The sequence below is a fragment of the Staurois parvus genome, unplaced genomic scaffold (assembly GCF_062004578.1).
Source record: "Staurois parvus isolate SC_StPar_1 unplaced genomic scaffold, SC_StPar_1.0 ptg000200l, whole genome shotgun sequence".
In the NCBI taxonomy this organism is placed as follows: domain Eukaryota; kingdom Metazoa; phylum Chordata; class Amphibia; order Anura; family Ranidae; genus Staurois; species Staurois parvus.
The window spans coordinates 1106147-1118940 of NW_028317996.1; positions in this window are offsets into that span (position 1 = coordinate 1106147).

Genomic DNA, 12794 nt, shown 5'->3' on the forward strand with positions numbered 1-12794 from the left:
ATCTGTCCGCCAAATGAAGCTCCGCAGAGGATGGGTGATGCAACAGGACAATGACCCAAAGCATACAAGTAATTCAACAAAACAATGGCTGCAACAGCACAGAATACGCCTTCTGAAGTGGCCCAGTCAGAGTCCTGACCTCAACCCGATTGAAATGCTGTGGCATGACCTTAAGAGAGCGATTCACACCAGACATCCCAAGAATATTGCTACACTGAAACAGTTTTGTGAAGAGGAGTGGTCCAAAATTACTCCAGATCGTTGTGCAGGTCTAATCTTACTACAGGAAACGTTTGGTTGAGGTTATTGCTGCCAAAGGAGGGTCAACCAGTTATTAAGTCCAAAGGTTCACATACTTTTTCTTCCCTGCACTGTGAATGTTTACATGTTATGTGCAATTAAACCATGGCAACATCTAATGTTTGTGTAGTATTATGTTCAGCAGACTGTGTTCTTCTATTGTTGTGACTTAGATGACGTTCAAAGCACATTTTATGCCCAATTCATGCAAATCTCCACGTAATCCCAAGGGGTTCACATACTTTTTCTTGCAACTGTATATCAAGTTTTAAGGGAATGAAAGGTAAAAGGGTAGCCTAAATAAATGCCCAGAGCAAGAGGAGCGCTAGAGAACTAAAAGTGTGGTTCTGCCCCTAGATAAATGGTTAAAGTGGACAGAGATCCACAATGGGTAACAGGCTTACCAAGTCCATGAAGACTAAGGATCATGCAGATTAAACAGTTAAAGCAACAGCTATCTATTTGAGCAGAATGGATGTAGGGTGACAGACAATGTAACATTAGACATAAGGGGAAATTTTGATGTTAAGTTGCTGAATTAATTTAAACGAAGGCACCACAACTAGTAAATTCTAAAACATGGGGAAAAAGCAAAAACAGAGAAATGAGAGTCAAATTGTATGGAAATAATATAATGTTTGGCTCTGGCCCAAACAGAATACTTTATATGTGGTCAGAGAAGGAAGATGGGATGAGCACTATGGCTTCCCACTGATCATAAACTGGAGTAAATTGAGTTTACTGGGATTACAGTGCATGGGATGAAGGGAGATCAGAGAACAAAATAAAGAAAACTAATTTAGGCAGAAACATTTTGAAAAGAGTAAAAAGAAAGTGAAAGAATGATGTGCATATGTTGTATAAAAATTGGGAAAAATGTAAGCGATTTTAGAGAGATGATCCTGTATGTATGTGAAAGGGTCTGCTGGGATTTTTAGTCCTGTAGGTCTGTGTAGATTTCCCCATTCCTTCCTTTTCTCTTTCCCATGAGAAGAATGTGCTGGAATGAGACAGCAGTGATAACTGGCAAGGACACATATGACTATGAGTTTTCGGAACATGATGTGCAGGCTTAATTAATCTGATAAACAATGTGATCACAGTAATCATGGTAAAATGAAGGTTATATTTAAGAGTGCATATAGTATGTATAAAATAACACAAATTAAATATCCTTTGATAGTGGAAATAGTGCATTTAAAAAAGTGAAGTGAGGTAAAGCGTCCTCGTTTAAGGAAATGTATCTTTGTAATTGAAATTAGGGTGTAATATTGAGATTATCACTTGAGTATCCATTTCTGATATGATGTTAACAATTTTATTAATTATAAAGATATATTTTAATTGGTTTAGACAACCTTCAGTTGGAAATGGAATATAAATTATTGGGAAAATCTGTAATTATTATAATTATTATTATTATACAGGATTTATATAGTGCCAACAGTTTGTGCAGCGCTTTATAATATAAAGGGAGACAATACTTTTACAATAAAAAACAAGAGTATTAAAAGGGCCCTGCTCATAAGAGCTTACAATCTAATTGGGTGGATATGGGGTTACTTTAGATTAACGTGAGGTGGTTATATTGCCTTAATACTTAACAGAGCCTAGATGAACGGATACATGAGACCTTTTTCTATAAAATTAAATCTAAAGGCCTGATAATTTGATATGCAGTCCATGATGTGAGAGTCATTAATAAATTAAAAGCAAATGCACACACACTGTTAGAATAGATGCCACCTGCTGCTGGCTGTTTTATAGTTTTTTGATCTGGCTGATGATTTTCTGTTCTTTCATATACAGATTGTTGGTACTTTTTGTTTTTATTAATTTTTATTTTTAAATCCAAAGTAGAATATGTGGACTGTGAAATGATGTATCCATTTTCATGTGAGTGCAGTGGTAAGCTAAAGAATACTTTGGATTTATGAACATCTCTGCATGACCGCACGTTATTGTTATACTATCCAAGAAAGAATCCAGGTCTTTTTTAAAGCAATCCACTGAGCTGGCCAGAACCAACTCTTGAGGGAGTCTATTCCACATTTTCACAGCTTTCACTGTGAAGAAACCTTTCCATATTTGGAGATTAAATTTCTTTTCCTCCAGATGTAAAGAGTGCCCCCTTGTCCTCTGTGGTGACCTCAAGATGAATAACTCTACACTGAGTTCACTATATGAACCACTGATGTATTTATACATGTTGATCATATCCCCTCTTAGTCTCCTCTTCTCAAGAGAGAGTACATTCAGTTCCTCTCTTTCCTCATAGCTGAGCTCCTCCATGCCTCTTATCAGTTTGGTGACCCGCCTCTGTACTTTCTCCAGTTCCCCAATGTTCTTTTTGCGAATTGGTGCCCAAAACTGAACTGCATATTCCAAATGAGGTCTTACTAATGATTTGTACAGGGATAATATGATATCTCTCTCTCTGTAGTCTATACCTCCTAAAACGAGCATTTTGCTGATCTCTTAAGTTTTTTGACAAACTAATTTGTGTATTTTCTCCCCAAATTCTAGTTCCTAACAGTTTAGAAGGATCTCATAAACTAAAACCAGATGACTTGTGGATTGATAAGAGACATTTATACTATATATACAGTACAGTATATAAGAAATGGTTGGAGACACAATACATCTTCTATTTCATGTACAGTTTACAAACCTTGAAATAAAAGTCACTTAGATCCACACCAGACACTGCAAAAATGACTAAATGAAAGTATTTCTGTGTTTAATCTGGTCTCCTCTTGGAATCACAGCCTGGGGTATTATTTATTCAAATGGTTTAATAAATATATTAGTAAGGGATATATGTAAATTTAATGTGATTTGAAAAGTAGATCAGCCATGTTGAAGTCATATTGTCTTTTATATGTCTTCCATTTTATGTAGAATTGTCTGTATAACTATGCTGGTAAGTCCACAATTAAGCTGCAAGGCCATTCTGGCCACAGGATCTGAGTGTACAACCAATTATTTATATTATAGAAATATATATAATAATTCTTATATATAATTTGTTTTTTATATAGGTTTTAGTCACAATAAAAGATAATTTTGTAATGATATAGCTGTTCTCAGCTATTAGATTCTCCCCAGTGAAGTTTGCCTCCTAGACCAGGACTAGTTCCGCCTAAATGTAAGGAGGTTTCAGGTTAAAGGTAATAATAGGTGTGGTCTGTGATAAAAATTTAAAATATTGATCAAAAGAGGGAAGATGTAATGGAAATTTGTAAATTCTGTATAAAATTGTATTCTATTTTGTATTCTTTGTCTATGTATTGTACACTGCACTCATTGTGCACACATCACTAATATGTTATAATGTTTTGATTGTGTTTGCATTCCTTCAAGTTCTGATTACAAATTAGCCTGCCTAAGTAATGCCCCATTATATTACATGTAACATGTAGCATTACCATAAAAGTACAATTGTAATAATAATGTAATACCTACATACTCGTGTATAAAAAACTTCAAATGCACCGAATAAACAGAACAGTGATTTGGAAAGACGCTGAGTGTATCTTTTTGAGTCCATTCCCTACTGCAGTAGTTATTAATTTGGAACCACTAATCAATATAAGGATAGGAGATGCCTATCTATATTTCAGTGTCCAGAACAAATCAAATTACAATACAGTACACATATACCCTTTTAAACAAAGATACACCAAAATGATTGCCAAAATTTGAGTGTAGCTTGGTCAGTTGAGGTGTTCTCTTCCAATTAGTCCCAACATGTTTTGGAAAACAATTTCTTCTTCAGGGGAAAAGTGTGTATATCAATTCTACAATAAAACAAGCAGAACATCAATTGTATGCCAAACATAGTTGGAAACATGGCATTCATATGTAAGATAGGCAGATCTATGCATGTGCATGCTCTACATTAAACAACATTTAAACACACTTACAGCTTTTACAAATGTGGTGCTAAGGTCAAAAAAAGAATAAAAGTAACCAAATACATGAAACTTGTGTCCACCTATCATCACACAGGCCTTGCCAGAAATGCACTCCTAGGCCAACCGCACAACCACAATGGCCGCTATGCTCCCACCACCGGATTTCCAATGGTTCTACAATAAATGTATACAAAAGAAGAATTTGAAGTAGACATGTTACCCAAACAGGGGCAAGATGATCCTAAAACTAAGCGGTAATACAGATATGAGTAGATATAAATAAAATAATGACAAGTCTGCACCTAAATAGTACAACCAGCTGGAGAAGGTATACATGGTATACCAAAGAAAAATAAATGGTATAAAAAGAAGGATAACAAACTTACCAACTTTGCACAGGCAAAGAGTGCTCCTATATATTAACAGATACTTATCCATGTGGTCAGCTGTCTGAAATGGGTCAGCATATGTACTGGGTGTTAAAGGAGGAACATCTCCAGGGTGGATCAATCAGTGGCCGGGATTGAGAAGGATGCCCGCCACATAATTTCTGGCATGGAATGGCGTCTATCCTGGGATCCTCTGGCAGCTGGCAATGTTGCCCTGACCACCTGGGCGTGATGACATCACCATGCTTCCGACATACACATAGCTTGTAAGGGAAAGTGTGAACCATAGTAACCAGTTAGATTTCATGCTTTATAGACTGGACAACAGAAAGGAAAATGTTATTGGTTAAACAAAAATAAGGATATAATACTCATGCACTGCCACAAATAAATGATAAGCTGCCGCTATTGTGTATTAGTATGTAATTTTTTTTGTCTAGAATTTTTTCCATGTAATGTGTATATTTCCTTTTTCTATTAAGTACACAAAATAGGCCACCGCTATTTTTAATAGTTTTTAATATCTTTTTGCCTCTTAATGTGTTCCTGAGAGTGCCTGGTGAGACCTGTGGAAGCAGAGGATCCAGTGGGATTAATATTGAGTGCATGTTGACTTATATTTTCTATGGGTCAGCTGTTAGGTGAGAGTGCATGGCTGAAGGTGGAGGAGCACAATAGATTTGCACATGTATTGAAGTCACTGGCGCATTACTTTAAATGTTGGAAGAGACTGTTGTTTCACTTTTGGACTGCATTTTGCACTTTATTAAGTGTTATCTATCATTCACCATTTATCTGTTTTTTGTATATTCAGTAGAGCTGCTTATCTTTTTTTTTTTTGTTTTGTTTTTAATACGCACTTTTTGTGAATACCTAGCTCAGTTTAACATTTACTTGATTCATCGCATATTTATTCCACTGGGGGGTGGATTGCTCAGCCAAGCATTTGTTTTACAATCATTTAATACTGTTTTTGTTGATTTTCACACTTTATGCTTTAGGTCAGCCAGGTGTTTAGTACAGCTCAGCCAGGTGTTTTCTGCTATTGTAATCGTGTTTTATTTATGATATAGGTTTCACATATTTTGCTGTTTTTGTTGTTTTATACACTTTATTTTTCAGCTCAGCTGGGTGTTTATTATTTGCTGGCCAGGTGTTTATTGCTACTTGATTTTGGTTTATTTTTGATATATGTTTCACTTATCATTTGAATTTAGTGGCTCAGCCAGTTTTTTTTTAATTTACTATTGACTTTATTTGTATCACAGATTTATTCTATTACACATTGGGTTTGATGCTCAGGAGTGTGTTTATTTATTATTAATGTATTTATTTTGGGGGGGTCACTAGGGGGCAGTGCAGCACTATACTTGGGAAATGTTATTGGTTGCTAAGACCAAACTGATCTTGGTTTGATCATATACTTTTGAGGGCAGAGGAAGCATACCTGTCAATGCCCATACTATCAGAAAGGATGTTGTTCAGCCCTTGTGATAGCAATAAAAATTAAAGAAACAGTGTTAAAAGTATTCAAATAAAAAGTGATGAAATAAAAACAATTTAAAGCACTCATGAGGTATTGCCACAAACATCAGAGTGAGAGCAATAATTCTAGTGTAGTGCCACCCCTGCAGGTGCTACTGGAAGATGAATATCCCCAAAGGTTACCCTGACCTTGCAAGCTTACCAACACCTCTGACACCCTGGGTTCGGACATAGTTCATAAAAGATCACAATTGCAAAGACACCAGACTACAGCAAAGCAACTGAGTATTTACTAAGGATTCTTAAGTCAACAGACAGAAAGGAAGGTAATACAGATATCTTTCAATGTAAAACATAGTCTTCACGTGTATAGAATACATATATGCAATGTAAAGGAAATTACAGTGAATCAAACAGTGATAAAAAATAGGCCATGAAAGAATCTATGACCCCACGTACTGTATAAAAGGGAAGAGACAGACTTTTCAGTGTCAAACTGATCCCCTAAAATCCTGATGCCATGGGACCAGAAAATATCAGTAAATATGAGTAAACGTTCCCCTTAATGTGCACATATGTAATACACTAAGTCCTTTATGTGGGGATGGGGGGGGCGGAGAAAAGGGGAGAATCTTCAGCTAGCTTCACAAGGGCCCAGAGGGACTGCTGTGCAACAATGGCAACCAGAAATAGTGGATAGCATATGCAAATTGTTTCCTTTTAGAAGCTTCTGTGTAAACAGATGAGGTAAAGGTGTCTACATGCAGTGTCTTTTGTTGATCTACACAGTGTGGGCTCCTGCCCGTTCACCAATCCTGATGATACCAAGGCTCTAGGGAATGGGATGTCCCAGAACAGGCTCTTGAAGAATCTGTAACCAGTGAAGGGTGCCTGACCATGCACCTGGCAACGCAGGGATTTAGCTAAGTCTGTAATGGTGATGATGAGAGTGACCCCCAACAGTCACTCAGCCAACAGGGAGCTGGTGATTGTGGATCTGACTGCAGGTGCATGGCTCACTTGCTGAAGGCTCTCCGCGCTGTCCAGGCCATGATGCCTGCTTGCATTTTCCAGAGCGGCCGGGCCCCTCCTCTTAGCTGAAGGTCATGGTCCGAAGAGAGAGAGAGCTCTTCTCCAAGCCGGGCTATTTACAGTATCTCTTCTCCCAGCATTCTTCTTTCTCCACAGGCTGGAAATTGTAGTTTGCAGCAACACTGGCTCCATGCTCTCTGGACAACATGTTCCATGATCCCCTGCTCTAAGTAGAGGTTTCTCTCTGCTTCCAGGAAATTATGTCATAATGGCTAGGCTGAACACTAGAGGGAAACAAAAGCAAGGCAGTCTCTGTTAAAGAATGTCCAACCATGACATGGGCAGACTAGCCAGCACCTGGGTACATTAGTACCATACCTCCTTTGTAATTCTAAACTATTAACTTGTAAAGGCATTTAAAGCATCACCTATGAAGATTTTTAAGTACCGTAGTTTGTCACCATATGCACAATCGGGAAATGTTAGGTATCTATTTACCAAGCATAACATCATATTTTGTATTTTACCAAACAATAGGGTATTATATGAGGTGTGTCTAAAACGTTTGGTGAATGGAATGAGAAAACAAACAAACCAGATGATACAAACAAATTACCTTTATTAGCTTTCAAAATAATTGCCATTCTTTACAACACACTTTTGACAACATTCATAAAGCTTCTGAAAACTGTCAGCCAAGGCCTCTTTAGGAATTGATGTCAAATATTCTTGGATTGCTGCCACGTCCGCAAAACATTTGCCTTACATGACACTCTACAGGCAGGGAAACAGAAAGAAGCCTGCAAGTGCCAGATTAGGGGAGTAGGGTGGATGATCAAGAACACGTATGCCGTGCTGAGCCAAGAATTGGTGCACACTTTTCACACAGTGCGCTGGCATGGGGGCATGGGGAAAAAAGGTGAATGCCATTCCATTGATTGCCACTTGGATTACTGATTGAACTGGTAGCACCAGGACTCATCCCCTGTGACAATGGTTCACAGAAATGATGATTCCTGGTCACACATGGTAATGAAATCTCCCCAGGTTTCCATCCATTTTGCTTTCTATTCGTCAGTCAGATTGTGCTGCAAAAACCGGGAACAGATCTTCTACTTACCCAAATCTTTGAGGACAATGGTGCACACTGTGTCCATGCTAATCTCGTGCCATCATTTGTCACGCTCGCTTGATCATGTCTGGGATTCTGCTTGTTGAAGGCTGACCCGAGCCTGGCTCATCCTCCGTTGTTTCCTTCCAGTCGTGAAAGCATTTGAACCAATTGTAAACACATTTTCTGCTCGCTGCTTCCATCCTGTACACGTGCACCAACATTAAATGCATCTCCATCGATGTTTTCCCCAATTTGTAGCAGAACTTGATGTTCCATTGCACTGTGACCCTACCTCTCACACTTACTACATATGACTGAGGGTTTACCCTGATGATCACGTGTAATCCCTGATAGGTAGTGCTTCTCAACGTGTCTCTGGATAGCCATGTTCATGCGTGCAAACCTGGCCCATATTGCGTTTGTGTTCACTAAAATTCATTAAAGTGTATTTTTTCTGAAAAAATTGTACTTGAAAAGCTGCTGTACAAATATAACAAATATAACAAATTACAATATGATACAATATGAGTGTGATATAACAAATTGCAATAATGAACATTTTTTTTGCCCAGAGCCTTTGCTTTCAGAAATATAGTTTTATTTTCTGTTTAGGGGTTCTAAGTAATTATCTAGTAGAAAAAAAAAAATCCAGATTTTTACACGTATGCGAGAAGTGTCAGAACTGGTTTGGACTGCAAGTGTTTAATTAATGTATATCTTGGCAGTTTTAGAAATTACATGCCATAGTTAGGTTGAAAAATAAACATATCCATCAAGTTTACCGAAATGATAAAAATAAATAAAAAACCTTGCATCTTCAGAACCACAATTGATCCAGAGGAACAAAAAAAACCCAAAAGTGTAATATTATTTACAAAAATATTTGAAAAAAATCCTTCCTACTCCCCAAAGGTGATCAGATACTCCAAGGATCTATAGTTTATAGTGTTATTCCATTTAATGTATATTTGACCACACATGGCTCTGTAGTTCTTGAAGCTAGTGATTTATTTTACCTTGCTCTCTCTCACTATTTACAATCAAACTTCCGACTGGCATTTTTTTACATCAAACTTTTTTGCTTGAATGAGAGGCAGTAAAGAAGATGTTGCAGCATCACCTACAGAGGTGTTGCAGGATCATCAGCTTACAGGCAAAATGAAGTGTATTGAACTGGTGCACTACAGCTACATATAGATAAAAAAATTAAACTACTCAGCATGCAAGCTATGTTCTCTGAAAGAATCTGAAAATGTATTGTGTCTAAACCTATAAACACAAAAATATTATCTCATCCCTTAATGTGGTGGTTGCACTAGTTTACGTTTTCATTTTTTTTCTCCTAGTTTTACCTAGTGATTCTTCTAAATATACACTTCCTAGCCTAAGGTGACAACACTCACTCCATGGAGGAGCAAAAGTTGCCACCTTAGTCTGTTTTCCTGATTTGTAAACAACTATCTTCCCTTACCACATTGCCATTACATAGAGGGACATTACTTTGTAGTTCACAGAAGAAATGTGAGAAAGCTAATATTGTTAGAGATTTCAATTCAGTTCACAAGAAGTATTTTGATTTTCTGACAGTAGAAACAGGTATTTGTTCTATACTTGTAGATAATGTACATAGTCTCAAAAGAAAATTAGGCAGGGAGACTTTGCTTTTACCCAAACAATGGGAAGGAATAGGGTTACCAGAATCATGGACTGATGTAGACATAAGACTTGCAAGCTCTGGGATACCCTGGAATTGCAGTATTTCATGGCAGGGGTGGGCACCCCTAGGGTACTGCAGAAACATTTACTCATTGGTCCCGCTTTGGGTAAAACTAGCAGGTTTTGGCTTACATAATTTTCAGAGATTCCCATCCCCTATGACTCCTGTAATAGGATATCCAAATTTTAAGCCAGGCTTTATAGACAACATCTTCAGACAATGGCTTGAATAAGCCTTCATGAGAGCAGGCAAGTTTCTGACCTCCATATGTTGGAAGATTGTAACTGATTTTTCTAATAATCTTGAAATTCCTAAACTGGATATTTGGAGACAACTTCACTTCTCCCACTTTTTACTCTCTCTGCCTAAACTGCATTTGTTCTGCAGACCAGTCTCCTCTTTCAGGGAACTTTGCAAGGGCCATGGCTTCTTGAGAAACACACTCTCTACCTCACATCAGTTTCTAGTTGATACTAAATCCCTTAATACAGGATTGGGAAAAGGATCTGCAGCTTACTTTTATGGATAGGCAGAAAGACAAAATGTTATTCATCACTCATAATGCATCAATTAGTAGTAAATACCAAGTGATTAATTATAAAATTATGACTTGGTGGGACAGGACCGCTTCCATCTTAGCTAAATTATTTCTGCAGTAGAGAGACAAATGCTGGCAATGCAACGAACATACCAGAGACATTACTACACATCTTCTGTGACTGCCCACTATATTTTGTAGACTTAAAATCTGCTGACTTTTAATCTAGAATATATAATATCTTTGTTCTTGTTTTTAGATATGCTTTAAAGTTTTTGAATTTCACTGCAAGAACTGAATATAACAGAATATACAAAAAGGAAATAAAGGCTGCAAAAACTGGAAATGAACGACAGATTGCAAAACATAGCAGGACTAACCCCCAAAAATTCTTCAAATATATTAATAGTAAAAAGGTCTGGTCTGAGCATGTAGGCTTTTTACAAAATAATCTAGAGTGGGTGACTGGGGACAAAGAGAAGGAAAATTTATGTATACAAAGGAGCAAGGGAGAGCTCTTGTCCATAATGGGCATGGCATTGACACAGCTCCAGATGATCCACATTGGCTCACAACTGATATGATCCAAAAATATTTAGACAGAATAAAGGTGAATAAAGCACCTGGACCGGATGGCATACACCCACGGGTCCTTACAGAATTGAGCTCTGTAATTTCAAAGCCATTGTTTCTAATTTTTAGGGTCTCTTTAATGTCTGGATTGGCGTAAGGCCAATGTGGTGCCAATATTTAAAAATATATTTGGGAAGATACTGGAGAGTTTAATAAAAGACCAGATAGATGAGTTCTTGCTGGAAAAACATATTTTAAGCAACAGACAGCATGGATTCATGAAAGACAGAAGTTATCAAACAAATCTGATTTCTTTTTACGAAGAGGAGAGCAAAACCTTGGACAGAGGGGTGGCAGTGGATGTGGTATACTTGCATTTTGCAAAAGCATTTGACACAGTTCCGCACACATGGCTAATGTGTAAGGTAAAGTCTAGGGGCTTGGAAAAATCCGTATGTAAATGGATAGAAAACTGGCTAAGAGATCGTATTCAAAGAGTAGTGCTACTCTTATAAACAATATAGGGTCTGGGATTGAAAATACAATTTGAGTCTTTGCAGATGACACCAAGCTGTGCAATGGAATAACGTCCTTACAGAATGTCTTCAACTTACAAGCTGACCTCAATGCACTGTTTAATTGGGCAACTATGTGGCAAATGAGGCTTAATGTTGATAAATGTAAGGTTATGCACTTGGGGGCTAAGAATATGCATGCATCATACATACTGGGGGGGGGGTACAATTGGGGGAATCAATGGTCGAGAAGGATCTGGGAGTTCTGGTAGATCATAATCTTAATAATGGCATGCAATGCCAAGCTGCGGTTTCTAAAGCGAGCAAAATCCTCTCTTGTATTAAGAGGTATAGACTCCAGAGAGAGAGATATCATTTTAGCCCTGTACAAATAATTAGTAAGACCTCATCTGCAATATGCACTTCAATTTTGGGCACAAATTCACAAAAAGAACATTGGGGAACTGGAGAAAGTACAGAGAAGGGCAACCAAAATGACACGAGGCATGGAGGAGCTAAGCTATGAGGAAAGATTAGAGGAACTGAATTTATTCTCTCTTGAGAAGAGGAGATTAAGGGGGATATGATCAACATGTATAAATACATCAGTGGTTCATATAGTGAATTCAGTGTAGAGCTATTCACCCTGAGGTCATCACAGAGGACAAGGGGGAATTCTTTACGTCTGGAGGAAAATAAATTTAATCTTCAAACAAGGAAAGGTTTCTTCACAGTGAGAGCTGTGAAAATGTGGAATAGACTCCCTAAAGAGTTGGTTCTGGCCAGCTCAGTGGATTGCTTTAAAAAAGGCCTGGATTCTTTCTTAGATACAAAGAATATAACTGGATACTAACATTTATAGGTAAATTTGATCCAGGGAATATCCGATTGCCTCTCGGGGGATCAGGAAGGAATTTTTTTCCCAGCAACAGCAAATTGGATCATGCTTTGCTGTTTTTTTTTGCCTTCCTCTGGATCAACTGTGGGTATAGGATTATAACTTTTTTTCTTTTTTTAATGGTTGAACTGGATGGACGTTTGTCTTTTTTCAGCCAGACTAACTATGTAACTGCATACATAAAATATTGTTTTATATTATGTATTAAATCATGCACTGGAGCACACACTTGCAAAGTCCTTAATTGTTTGAAAGTGTATCTTGTGTATACGAGGGGAGTTCAAATCGAACCAGGACTTTTGAGTTTATTAAGTAA